The sequence below is a fragment of the Mobula birostris genome, chromosome 4 (assembly GCF_030028105.1).
Source record: "Mobula birostris isolate sMobBir1 chromosome 4, sMobBir1.hap1, whole genome shotgun sequence".
Lineage (NCBI taxonomy): Eukaryota > Metazoa > Chordata > Chondrichthyes > Myliobatiformes > Myliobatidae > Mobula > Mobula birostris.
Window position 1 is genome coordinate 31,914,954 of NC_092373.1, and position 13,095 is coordinate 31,928,048.

The following is a 13,095-nucleotide window of genomic DNA, read 5'->3' on the forward strand; positions in this document are numbered from 1 at the left end:
ACGTAGGGGGTTAAACCTTCCCATCACTCTGATGGGCAGGGTAAACTGTATAAAAATGAAGATAATGCCAAGACTTCAGTATTTTTTCAGTCTTTACCTGTCCCATCATCCAATAATTTTTTTTAAGATTCTCAATGGACATATTCGTTTATTTTTATGGTTGGGTAAAATATCTAGAATTTCCATGGAAAAATTGACCTGGAACTATAAGCAACACACAACAAAGTTGCTGGTGAACGCAGCAGGCCAGGCAGTATCTCTAGGAAGAGGTACAGTTGACGTTTCGGGGCCGAGACCCTTCGTCAGGACGAAGGGTCTGATGAAGGGTCTCGGCCCGAAACTTCGACTGTACCTCTTCCTAGAGATACCGCCAGGCCTGCTGCGTTCACCAGCAACTTTGATGTGTGCTGCTTGAATTTCCAGCATCTGCTGAATTCCTCGAGCCTAGGACTATAAATTGGGAGGGTTAAAATTACCAGATTTTAAAAAATATTATTTAGCTGCACAAGCATGTTTTATTGCTTCTTTTTTTTGATGAGACAACAATTGCTTCTTGGGTTACAATTGGCTTACATATGGTAGGAGAAGAGATGGCAGAAGAATTTATATATAAATGGGACTCTAAATTAATTAAAAAGAAAACAAGCAATCCTCTACTGAGACATGTAATTTACATCTGGGAAAAAATTAAACAATTTATGGGTCTTAAAAAAGGAATATCCTCAAGGATACCTCTATCTCAGAACAGATTAATACCCATGACTCTGGGTAATAAATTTCTAGTCACCTGGTATCAACACTGTATCAGGCGCATTGAAGATCATTACAATCAGTAGGAGCAATTTATGTCTTTTGAGGCACTTAAAAATAAATATAATTTATCTAACAACACATTCTTCTGCTATCTCCAATTACAATCTTTTTTGAGGGACTGTTTGGGTCCATCACTGGCCCTACCAAGGTGCTCAGACATGGAGATTCTAATTCGAAAGGGGAATACAACTAAATTTATTTCTAAAATGTATTCTTTATTCCAGGACCAATGCCCAAAGCTTGGTATATACAGATCGAGGGAGAGGTGGGAGTCGGATTTGGGCATTGTGATTGATCATCAATGTTGGTCACATCTATGTTTGGATAGCGTTACCACTGTTATCAACTCTAGATACAGAATGGTACATTTTATATTTTTTTTTTTTACATCAGTTGTATCTCACACCTGAAAAAAATACATAAAAATAAACCAGAAATTTCTGACAAGTGTTTCAGGTGTGGCATAGATGTTGGTACCTTTTTGCATTCCACCTGGCTATGCACGAAACTGAGATCTTTTTGGACAGATCTGGGGGAGGTACTGGGAAAGATTCTGGGGATGGATTTCCCTCTAGACCCAGAATTGTTTCTTCTGGGGAACTTAGCAGGTTTGAAAGTTAACCTCCCCAGGAATAAATCCAAATTTATTAAAATTGCGTTGTCAGTGGCCAGGAAATGCATAGCGGTAACATGGAAATCCGATTCCCTTGTACATAATGATCATCGGAATAAAGAAGTGCAAAGTTGTATACCCCTTGAGAAGATTACTTATACCCTTAGGAACGGATACACTATGTTCATTGAGATTTGGCAACCATATTTGGATTACTTAAATGCCTAGATTGTTTAATTAATTTATTTTATTTTTTAAAATTAATATATCCCTTATTATAAGCTAGTTTCTTTAATTTGTATTTTAAACTGACTCTGAGAGCTGGATGCCTACTCTTCTTTTTCTTTGTTTTCTCTTTTCTTCTCTCCTTTCTTTCCTGTCTTTATACTGGTCTATAATTTCCTGGGTTATCTCTACTCCCTTTTTTGAATAAGGGAACAACATCTGCAACCCTCTAATCCTCTGGAATCTCTCTTGTCCCCATTGCAGAGATCATTGCCAGAGTCTCAGCAATCTCCTCCCTTGCCTCCCACAATAGCCTGGGGTATATCTCGTCCGGTCCCGGTGACTTATCCCACTTGATGCTTTCCAAAAACTCCAGCACATCCTCTTCCTTAATATCTACATGCTCAAGCTTTTCAGTCCACTGTAAGTCATCCCTACAATCACCAAGATCCTTTTCCGTAGTGAATACTGAACCAAAGTATTTATTAAGTACCTCTGCTATGTCCTCTGGTTCCATACACACTTTTCCATTGTCACACTGGATTGATCCAATTCTCTCTACTCCCAGACTAAAGCCACTGGGTGGGTCACAAGTGGAATATTCATGAGATGCATCACTTTCCAGCAAGGTGCCAGCAGCCAAGCTTCAAAATATTTCCTTAAATCTGTACAACCAATTAACCTATTTCAGTTCTCTCAGCTTTTTTTTTTAAATAGCTCATTAGCACCTCAGAAATGTGTCTCACCGCCAGTGAAGTGCTCTTAATATCATAAATAATGGTTTAATCTGGGCAATGACAGGATCCAGTTTGGATACAACAAGGCTTCACAAATGGTAAGGAGATAAATGATCAGACAATTTGCTTTAATGAGTCTGGTTAAGCAGTAAATATTGATTAGGAGAACAAGTAAGCTCACTGCCCACTCTTTGTAACGGCCAGCTGAGAGGGCAGGAAACAAATAGTAAATAAATAACTTAACTGACAGTCTGGCACCCTCCCAGTGAGATGTCAGGACAGAATCTCTGTATGACTCTTGAGGGAGCTTTCATCCTGATGAAGAATGCTACAACTGAGCCAAAACTGACAAGGAGAACAGGTGAGATGATAGTAGGTGTTTTGGAAGACACCGAGTAGGGAAGTGTATGGTCATGCATATAGAAGGAGTAAAGGCGTGGACCATTTTCTAAACAGGGAGAAAACTCAGAAATAAGAGGTGCAAAGAAACTTGGGAGTCTACGTGCAGGGTTCCCTAAAGGTTAACTTGCAGGTCGAGTTGGTAGTAAGAAAGGCAAATGCAATGTTCAAAGTTCAAAGTACATATGTCATCATATACAACTCTGAGATACACTTTCTCGTGGGCATTCATAATGAATACAAGAAACAATAGAATCAGTGATCGACTGCACCCAACAGGATTGACAAACAACTAATGTGCAAAAGCCAACAAACTGTGCAAATACAAAAAGGGAAAGAGGAAAAATAAGTAATAGTAATAATAAATGAGCAATAAATATCGAGAACATGAAATGAAGAGTCTATGAAAGTGAGTTCATAGGTATTGGGAACAGTTCGGTGATGGGGTGAGTTAAGTTAACCTCTCTGGTTCAAGAGCCTGATGGTTGAGGGGTAATAATTTTTCCTAAACCTGGTTTCTCTGCATCTTGGGGCTGCTGTACATTCTTCCTGATGGCAGCAATGAGAAGAGAGCATAGCCTGGATGGTTGGGGTCCTTGATGATGGATGCTGTATTCCTGCAGCAACACTCCATATAAATGTGCTCAATTGGTGGGGCGGGGGGGGCTTTATTAGTAGTAGATACTAGTGGGCTGTATCCACTACTTTTTGTAGGCTTTTCCAGTCAAGGCAATTCGTGTTCCCCTACCAGGCTGTGATGCAGTCAGTTAATTTTCTTGCCACCACACATCTATAGAGTTTGTCAATGTTTTAGATGACATGCAGAATCTTTGTAAACTCCTAAGAAAGTAGAGACGCATTCATATTAAGAGGACTAGTACTTAAAAGCAAAGATGTAATGTTGGGGCTTTATAAGACATTGGCCAGACAACACTTACAGTATTGTGAGCAGTTTTGGGCTAGGAATTGATGTGCAGGCATTATTGAGGGTGCAGAGGAGGTTCACAAGAGTGATCTTGAGAATCAAAGGGTTAACATATGAGGAGCATTGATGGCTTTGGGATTGTACTCACTGGAGTTTAGGAGAATCACGGGGGATCTAATTAAAACCTACTAAATATTGAAAGGTCTAGATAGAGTGGATGTAGAGAGAGTGTTTCCTACCATGTTGGAACCTAAGACCAGAGGACATAGCCTCAGAACAGCAGGACATCCCTTTAGAATGGACATGAGGAGAAATTTCTCTAGCCAGAGGGTAGCAAATCTGTGGAATATAAATTGCCACAGACTGCTATGGAGGCCAATTGATTGGGTATATTTAAGGCGCCATTTGATTAGTAAGGATGTCAAAGTTTATTTATTTGGTGATACAGTGTGGAACAGGCCCTTCTCGCCCTTCAAGCTGTGTTGCCCAGCAACCCACTGATTTATCCTCGGCCTGATTATGGGACAATTTACAATGACCAATTAACCTACTACCAGTACATCTTTGGATTGTGGGAATAAACTGGAGCACCCAGAGGAAACTTACACACATACGCGAAGGAACGTTGGAATTGAACTCTGATGTTCTGAGCTGTAAAAGTAGGTTGAGAGGAATTATAAATCAGCCATGATTGAATGGTGGAGCAGACTCAAATCAGCAGAATGGCCTAATTCTGCTCCTATGTTTTATGGAAGATAGAAGATGGATGTAGTTATCAAAAATAGCTAACTTATTGGGGAAGCAAAGTTTGGGTTGTGGGTGGATTCCGGAGCACCCGAAGGGAATCCATGTGGTCACAGGCACAATATACAAATTCTACACAGCACGTGGGAGGATTGAGCTCAAATTTGTGGGAGAGCAACTGTACTTGCTATACTACAGCTCTGTTCACTATTGATTAGCAGCTGAGAAAGGGAGAAAGAAAGCCCTTCGATGGATATTTTGTTCCATTGTGCAGAACTGAACAAAAAGTTGCCAAAGAAAGTTTTGAAGCAATCCACAAGTAATTTTTCATTTACAAATTGATCTTTCCTACTTCAAAAGGACAAGGACAGCCCGTGCTTGGGAACACCACAACCAGCAGGTTCCCCTCCAAGGCCAATAATGTCCTAACTTTAAAATACTGTACATCACCATTCATAAACCATCACTGGGTAAACCATCAGCTTAAAGAAGGCAAACATAAAAGAGGCGGACAACAGAAGAGATTCAAAGACGTCTTAAAAGCCAACATGAAGAAATGTAACATCGACATCAACAATTGGGAAACCAATGCCAAGGACAGGAAACTCTGGCAAGCCATCATCTGAGAAGGAACAGCAACTTTCGAAGCCAACAGATGTGCTGTGCAGAATTGGATGAAAAGTGAAGAAAATGGAAAGAGAGACAGCAACAGCCAAAGCCCGATCTGCCATCTGCAACTACCTGTCCTGAATGCGGAAGAACATTCAAAGTCAAGATTGGACTCAGAAGCCACTTGAGAGTCCATAAGTAGATCGACTGAATGAAGACCATCATCCTTGACCTCGAGGGATAGTCACGACGACGACTGGGTATACATGCTGGACAACACTACCCAAGAGCATTCACTGGAAGGACTGTTGCAGTTCAAGGAGATACCTCATCAACACCTGCACAAGGGCAGAGAGAAATGAGGGATGAGAAAGAAATGCTGCTCTGGATTGCAGCTTACACTTCGCTTAATGAATAAACATTGAATTATGAAGCACCACAGTGCAGAAATAGATCAGCCTAGTGCCAGCAGGGACCACCAAGCACATGTGTTTACACTAATCCTGCCCAGACTCATTTTATTCTCCACAAAAAATCCCTCCAGACTCTACCACTCACAAATAGAGGCAAATTAACCTACGAACCCTCGTGTTTTTGAGACAGATGTGGAAAACTGAGCACCTGGAAAACACACTGTTACAGGTAAAACACAAACACCACAAAGACAGTATCAGAAGTCAGGACTAAACCCAGTTCACTGGAGCTGTGAAGGTGTGTCACTCCAGATCAGTGGTTCCTAACCTGGGGTCCATGGACCTGTCAGTCAATGGTAAGGCTCCATGGCATAAAACAACGTTGGGAAGTCCTGCTCTAAATTAACTTGAAGTTTTGCTCAGTTATGAAACAGCCAGGAATCTGTGGTTGTAATGACAGCCAAACCATCAAAACTCTCGGCTGTAACTGCATACAACTGATAACCTCCATTTCCAGAAATTTGACCTATTTGTGCGTAATTTTCTTAGAAAAGCAGTTTCATTTGTAAAAGATGGAGTTTGTGAAAGGGAAACTGGTTCAGGTGTTCGCGTGTCAGTCATGCACTGAAATTCATTTTAAGTCACACAGCACGGATTCCTTCCAGTCATAGAAACTTTGTAAAGTCTAGCAGCATATCACAGAGCGATTAGAAACAAGTTGGCAATTAAAAGATGCACACTGAGTCTTGCACACAGGACTCAATTTCAATTAGACCATAAGACCATAAAGTACAGGAGCTGAATTAGGCCATTTGGCTCTTTGTGTCTACTCTGCCGTTTCATCATGGCTGATCCATTTTTCCTCTCAGCCCCAATCTCTTCGCTCCCTCCACCCCCCATATCCTTTCATGCCTGACCAATCAAGAATCTATCAACCTCTGCCTTCAATATAAGACCATAAGACATAGGAGCAGAATTAGGCCATCTGCCCATCGAGGCTGTTCTGCCTTTCAATCATGGCTGATCCTTTTTTTTCCCCTCCTCCTCAACCCCAGTTCCCGCCCTTCTCCCCATAACCTTTGATGCCATGTCCAATCAAGAACCTATCAACCTCTGCCTTAAATACACCCAACCTTCTGGCCTCCAGAGCTGCCTGCAGCAATAAATTCCACAGATTCACCATACTCTGGCTAAAGAAATTCCTCCTCAGCCCCATTCTAAAAGGACACCCCTCTATTCTGAGGCTGTGTCCTCTGGTCCAAAAAGCCATCTTGTAGACAGTCTAGAAATTCCCCCTAGTGGAATTCAGCACCACCCTGATTTTCGCAATCTACCTGCATATTGAAGTCCCCCATGACTATTGTAACATTGCCCTTTAGGCATGCATTTTCTATCTCCCATTGTAACTTGTAGACCGCATCCTTACCACTGTTTGGGGTTCTGCATATATCTCCCATCGGGGTCTTTTTACTCTGGCAGTACCTTAGCTCTACCCACAATGATTCAATACCTTCTGACCCTGTGTCACCCCTTTCTAATGATTTAATTCATTTTTTACCAACAAAGCCACACCACCCGCTCTGCCTACCTGTCTTTCCTTTTGATATTCTTGGACTTTAATCTCCCAGCTATAATCTTCTTTCAGCCATAATTCAGTAATGCCTACAACATCATACCAACATCATACATGCCAATCTGTAACTGTGCTACAAGTTCATCGACCTTACTCCAAACACTGTGTGCATTCAACTATAAAACCTTCAGTCTTGTATTCACCTTTTACCTTGCAACTCATCCCATTGACTGCAATTTTGCCCTACCATCAGTCTCACCTTGCTGGGAGTCTCACTACACATTGCCTTTGTTTGTAAACCAATTTCCTCTTCTTCAGCATTATCACTGGTTCCCATCTCCCTGCCAAATTAGTTTAAATCCACCCAAAAAACTCTAGCCAACCTGCCCATAGGATATTGGTCCCCCTTGGGTTCAGGTGTAACCCGTCCCTCTGGTACAGGTCATACTTTCCCCGGAAGATATCATGATCTGAAGTCTGAAACCCTACCCCCTGCACCAGTTCCTCAGTCACACATTCACCTGCGAAATCATCCTGGTCTTACTCTCACTGGCAAGTGGCACAGGCAGCAATCCAGAGATTACTACCCTGGAAGTGCTGTTTCTCAGCTTTCTACCTCACTGCCTAAAACCTCTATTCAGGACTTCCTCACCTTGTCTACCTATGTCATTGGTGTCAATGTGCACCAAGACTCTGGTTGCTCACCCTCGCCCTTGAGAATGCCATGGATCTGATCCGAGACATCCCTGATCCTGGAACCACTGAGGCAACATACCATCAGGGTGTCTCTATCACACCCATAGAACCTCGTCTATGTTCCTCTGACTAAGGAATCTCCTAACGACACTGCAGGCCTCTTCACCTCTCTGCTCTTCTGAGCCACAGCAACAGACTCAGTGCCAGAGCTCCAGTCACTGTGGCTCCCCCTGCTAAGTCATTCCCCTCAATTGTATCTAAAGTTGTTTGTTGAGGGGAACAGCCTCAGGTGTACTCTGCACTAGCTGTGCATTTCCTCTCCTTCTCCTGACAGTCACCCAGTTACCTGTCTCCTGCAACCTAGGGGTAACTACCACCCAGTAGCTCATATCTATCCCATATGAGTTGAGATTCATCAAGCTGCAGCTACAGTTCCTTACTATCTTCTCTCAGGAGCTGCAACTCTGTACACCTGGTGCAGATGTGTTTATTTGGGAGACAGGAGATCTCCCAGACTTCCCACATCCCACACAGAGTACAAAATAGTACTCCTGGAGCCATTCTCAGTGAACTACTAATTGATGAGGAATGAACAAATAGGTTCAGAAAATGAGTAACTTCCAAGACAACTTACCTTACCCAAGTCTGATGTCACCTAAACCTGATGAGCCAAAGCCACTCTAAAGAATGGCCACTCCACTTGCACTTGAGTTATTTTTATTGGCCCTTTCTAATGAATCCCTCTTCCTGATTGGTCGCTGCTCAACTCAAAGAAACTGCTGAAAAACTCTGCCTTTAAAAATTCAATTACCATCCCTGATGTGGAGTGTCCAACTCTGAGAAAAGTGGCTTGAAGCTCTGGTTTTTAAATCTTGAGCGCAGACCTGACTGAAAGGCAGCTCTTTTCACACACTCCCTCTTGCTGATTGGTTTCACTTCAACCAAGAGTAACTGCGGTGAACCTCTGCCTTTAAAATCTCGATCACCTTCCTGATTCAAAAGTAGCACTTTTTACACAACCCTGATGTGGGTTGTCCAACTCATTGTCCAATTGGTTAAATATAAACGATGCTTCAGTGGTGCTCCCTTTACTGATTACAAAGCCTTTTTTAAAGTCAATTCTGAGGCGTCTTCTGCAACAACCAGCCCCTCGAGCAGCCTGCAACAAGGAGGTCACCTAGGTCAGACCACTGCATAGTGGAAAGTCAGACAGAGAGCAGAGTGTCTTTCCCACCTACTGCACATTTTCCCTCATTCCGCGACTACCTTTTCCGCAGCTATGCTGCAGCCGCCTCGGGGGATCGTACCAATATCTCCAAACCACTTCCCTGTGACGAACACAGCAACGGCATGGTAGTTAGGAACTGCCCGTGTGTCTCTTAGTGGGAGCACACAGGTACCATTTTACTGCATGGTTTGATGTGCAAATCGCATGTCGCTGTTGTTACCAGATCATTGGCACAATTTTACATCTTGTCCGGGAGATTCAAGTGGTCAAAGGCACCTTAGGCAGCACATAGTTAGAGGACGAAAGGAAGATGAAATCATCTTGAGACTCATGTCCAGACATGGAGACTTCTATTCAGTGAACCCATGGCTCTCCACAAGATGTACTGTTGCAATTTTTCCAGGGGCAATCCACACAGATTCAGTGATTTAATTATAAACTTTAACCCTTTATGTGGTCTGAATAGCTTAATGCAGTTCCTTTGTCTTGTGTTCTCACCTCCAAACTCTGAGAACTGGAAATGGAAGCAAGTCATTCGCACTCCAAGGGACCCCTACAAGGCAGCTATCTTTATATTCTTTTCAGCAACTTAATTTGAACACATTCTTAATCATTGTTAAAAATCCAGCTTTTATGTTTACTTATTTTTCAGGTGAACCGACTGATCTATCAGTTTGATGCTGCTACTGTGCTGAATGTCCTGAAGATGTCACCAAATTCAAAGTCAAGTCTAAATATGGGACAATCAATGCTCCAGTAACTTCACCATTGCAGACAGCTTTTACTCTGACTCAGTGTCAAGCAAGTTGTTAAGTAATGTAATGCTAACTCCAGGCCATGGGTACTTCAGCAGTTGGGTAGAATTCACCTCATGATGCTAGATTGGAATTCTCTAACACATGATGACTGCAAAGGTTTTATTAATATGAGTCTAGCAGATAACCCTGAGCAGAAAGATTATTACACTGTGCTATTTTTGGACACAGAATATCATATCTAATAATGAATTTAATATATCAACTCAGATTTCGCAAGGAAATATCTTCATACCCCCACATAATTGGGGAAAGTTTCTTATATAGTTGTGACCAACTTTCAGATATTTATGCAGGTGTAAAGATCCTAACATTGTCGTCATCTTCTGCATTCTGTTTTCCCAGCACGATTCCCAGATCAGATTGAACAAGGAGTACAAACGTACAGTTATTCTCCACTATTCACCATCAACATCACTGCTATATAGAATTAGACCTGGAGAAGGGAAGATAATCCCTTTACTCTAAACAAGGGATATAGTAGCCAGGTATTGTGGGAATTAAATTCCATTGTATTTTAAACTGCTGGAGCATTTTCATGGTGAATGGTTGATGTGAGTTTGATTTCACCATTGTAGAGAAATTTGGATGGGTACATGGATGGGAGAGGTATGGAGAGTTATGATCCAAATGTAGGTCATTGGAACTAGGCAGATTAATAGCTTGGCAAGGACTGTATGAGTTGAAGGGACAGTTTCTGTGCTATAGTGTTCTATGACTCTATAAATGTTGTTATAGTACATGTATTTTAGTTTCCACTTTTTAAAAGAAGTTTTATTGGTTTCTGATTGGTTTTGAAAGTCAAACTTATTCAAAGTTGCTGACAATCTTGACAGTTGTGAGTGGTAAGGGGCTATGGTTTCACTGGTGGGCAGTTGTGACTTCTTCTGCATCAACCATCTCTCATACTTCTACCCATTCCCCACGTTATTGCTGTGGCTAGCCTTTGCTGAAAAGAGAGCTAAGTTTCTGAGTTTTGGGTTTTCTAGATCACTCTAGGTGGAAGTCAGTGTTGCATCTCATTAACTTAGAAAGACTTCATAAAATAGTAACTCCAAAATAGAGAACTCAGAGTCTATTTTGATCTATGTGGTGAACACATATCTGCTTGAGGCTGGAATGAGCTATGGAGGTGGAATTTTGTGAGCAGTCGCGGGCACTAAATATAAAATGCAGCAATGCTGAGGATCGAACTTTGCTTTTGTACATCAGTTCTATTGTGTTTCATAGAACCATATTCCAGAGGACTAATGTACAGCTAATATCATTACCTGAAAAGAAAAGATTTTTACTTCTTGGTCTCAATGCTCCCAAGTCTATATGCTGTAAGTAATGCAATGCATGTTAACCTATTCAATCATATACTCATAATTCTTCATCCTCTCTCCTTTACTTGCAGTATTCCTGTGTTCTGGGGAGTCTAAGATCAGAGGGCACAGCTTCAGAATAGAGGGTTGTTCTCTTAGGATGGAGATGAGGAGGAATTTCTTTAGATAGAGTAGGTGACACTGTGGAATTCATTGCCACAGGCGGCTGTAGAGGGCAAGTCTTTGGGTATACTTAAGGCAGAGGTTTATAGACCTTTAATTAGTCAGAGCATGAAGGGATGTGGGGAGAAGGCAGGAGGTAAGTGCTGAGTTGCAAATGGATCAGCCATGATGAAATGGCAGAGCAGACCAAATGGCCTAATTCTGCTCCTATATCTTATGATCATGTCTCAAAAAGTGGTAGTGGACAAAGACATCACTGAATCTTTTACAAAACAATTCAAATGATGTCCTGTTGCTATGATCAGACCTGCTTTCTGAAATGAAAGACCATAAGATATAGGAACATTTGGCCCATCAAGACTGCTCCACCATTTCATCATGGCTGATCTTATTTTCCTCTCAGCTCCAATCTCCTGCCTTCTCCCTGTATCCCTTCATGCCCTGGCCAATCAAGAATCTATCAGCCTCTGCCTTAAATATACATAAAGACTTGGCCTCCACAGCTGCCTGTGACAATGAATTCCACAGATTCACCACTCTCTGGCTAAAGAAATTCCTCCTCATCTCCATTCTAAAAGGACGCCCCTCTTTTCTGAGGCTGTGTCCTCTGGTCTTAGATTCTCCCACCAGAGGAAACATCCACTCCACATCCACTCTATCGAGAGCTTTCACCATTCGATAGGTATTAATGAGGTCACACCTCATTCCTCTGAATTCCAGTGAATACAGGCCGAAAGCTATCAAACGTTCTTCATGTGACAAGCCATTCAATCCTGGAATCATGTTTTTGTGAATCTCCCTTGAACCCTCTCCAATTTCAGCACATCCTTTCTAAGACAGGGGCCCAAAACTGTCACAATATTCTAAGTGAGGCCTCACCAGTACTTTATAAAGTCTCAACATTACATCCTTGCTTATACATATATTCTAGTCCTCTAGAAATGAATGCTAACATTGCATTTGCCTTCCTCACCACAGACTCAACCTGCAAATTAACCTTTACGAAATTCTGCACGAGGACTCCCAAGTCCCTTTGAACCTCAGTTTTTTTGGATTTTCTCTCCATTTAGGAAATAGTTAACCCTTTCATTTCTTTTATCAAAGTGCATGACCATCATTTCCCGGCACTGTTTTCCATCAACCATTTTGTTGCCCATACTCCTAATCTGCTTAAGTCCTCTGTAGGCTCTCTACTTCCTCAAAACCACCTGCCCCTTCACCTATCTTTATATTGTCTGCAAACTTTGCAACAAAGTCATCAATTCCATCATCCAAATCATTGACATATGACATAAAAAGAATCAGTCCCAGCACAGACCCCCGTGGAACACTACTAGTCACTGGCAGCCAATCAGAAAAGGCTCCCTTTATTCCCACTCTTTGCCACCTGCCAATCAACCACTGCTTTATCCATGCTAAAATTTTCCCTATAATACCATGGGCTCATAGCTTGTTAAGCAGCTTTATGTGTTGCACCTTGTGAAAGACCTTCTGAAAATCCAAATACATAACATCAACCAATTCTCCATTATTATCCTGCTTGTTATTTCTTCAGAGAAATCCAGCAGATTTGTCAGACAAGACTTTTCCTTGAGGAAACCATGCTGACTATGGCCTACTTTATCATGTGGTCCAATTACCCTGAGATGTCATCCTTAATAATCAACTACAACATCTTCCTAACCACTGAGGTTAGACTAACTGGCCTACAACTTTCCCTTCTTGAAGAATGGAATGACATTTGCAATTTTCCAGTCTTCTGAAACCATTTCAGAATCTAGTGATTCTTGAAAGATTATTACTAGTGCCCCCACA

General features: G+C 41.8%; 1 protein-coding gene across 1 annotated transcript in view; it reads right to left on the reverse strand.

Annotated features, from left to right (window-relative positions):
- The window catches only part of LOC140195877 (uncharacterized), a 456,388-nt gene that overhangs the window by 42,363 nt on the left and 400,930 nt on the right, over positions 1 to 13,095 (reverse strand). The gene's annotated exons all lie outside the window — the stretch shown is intronic.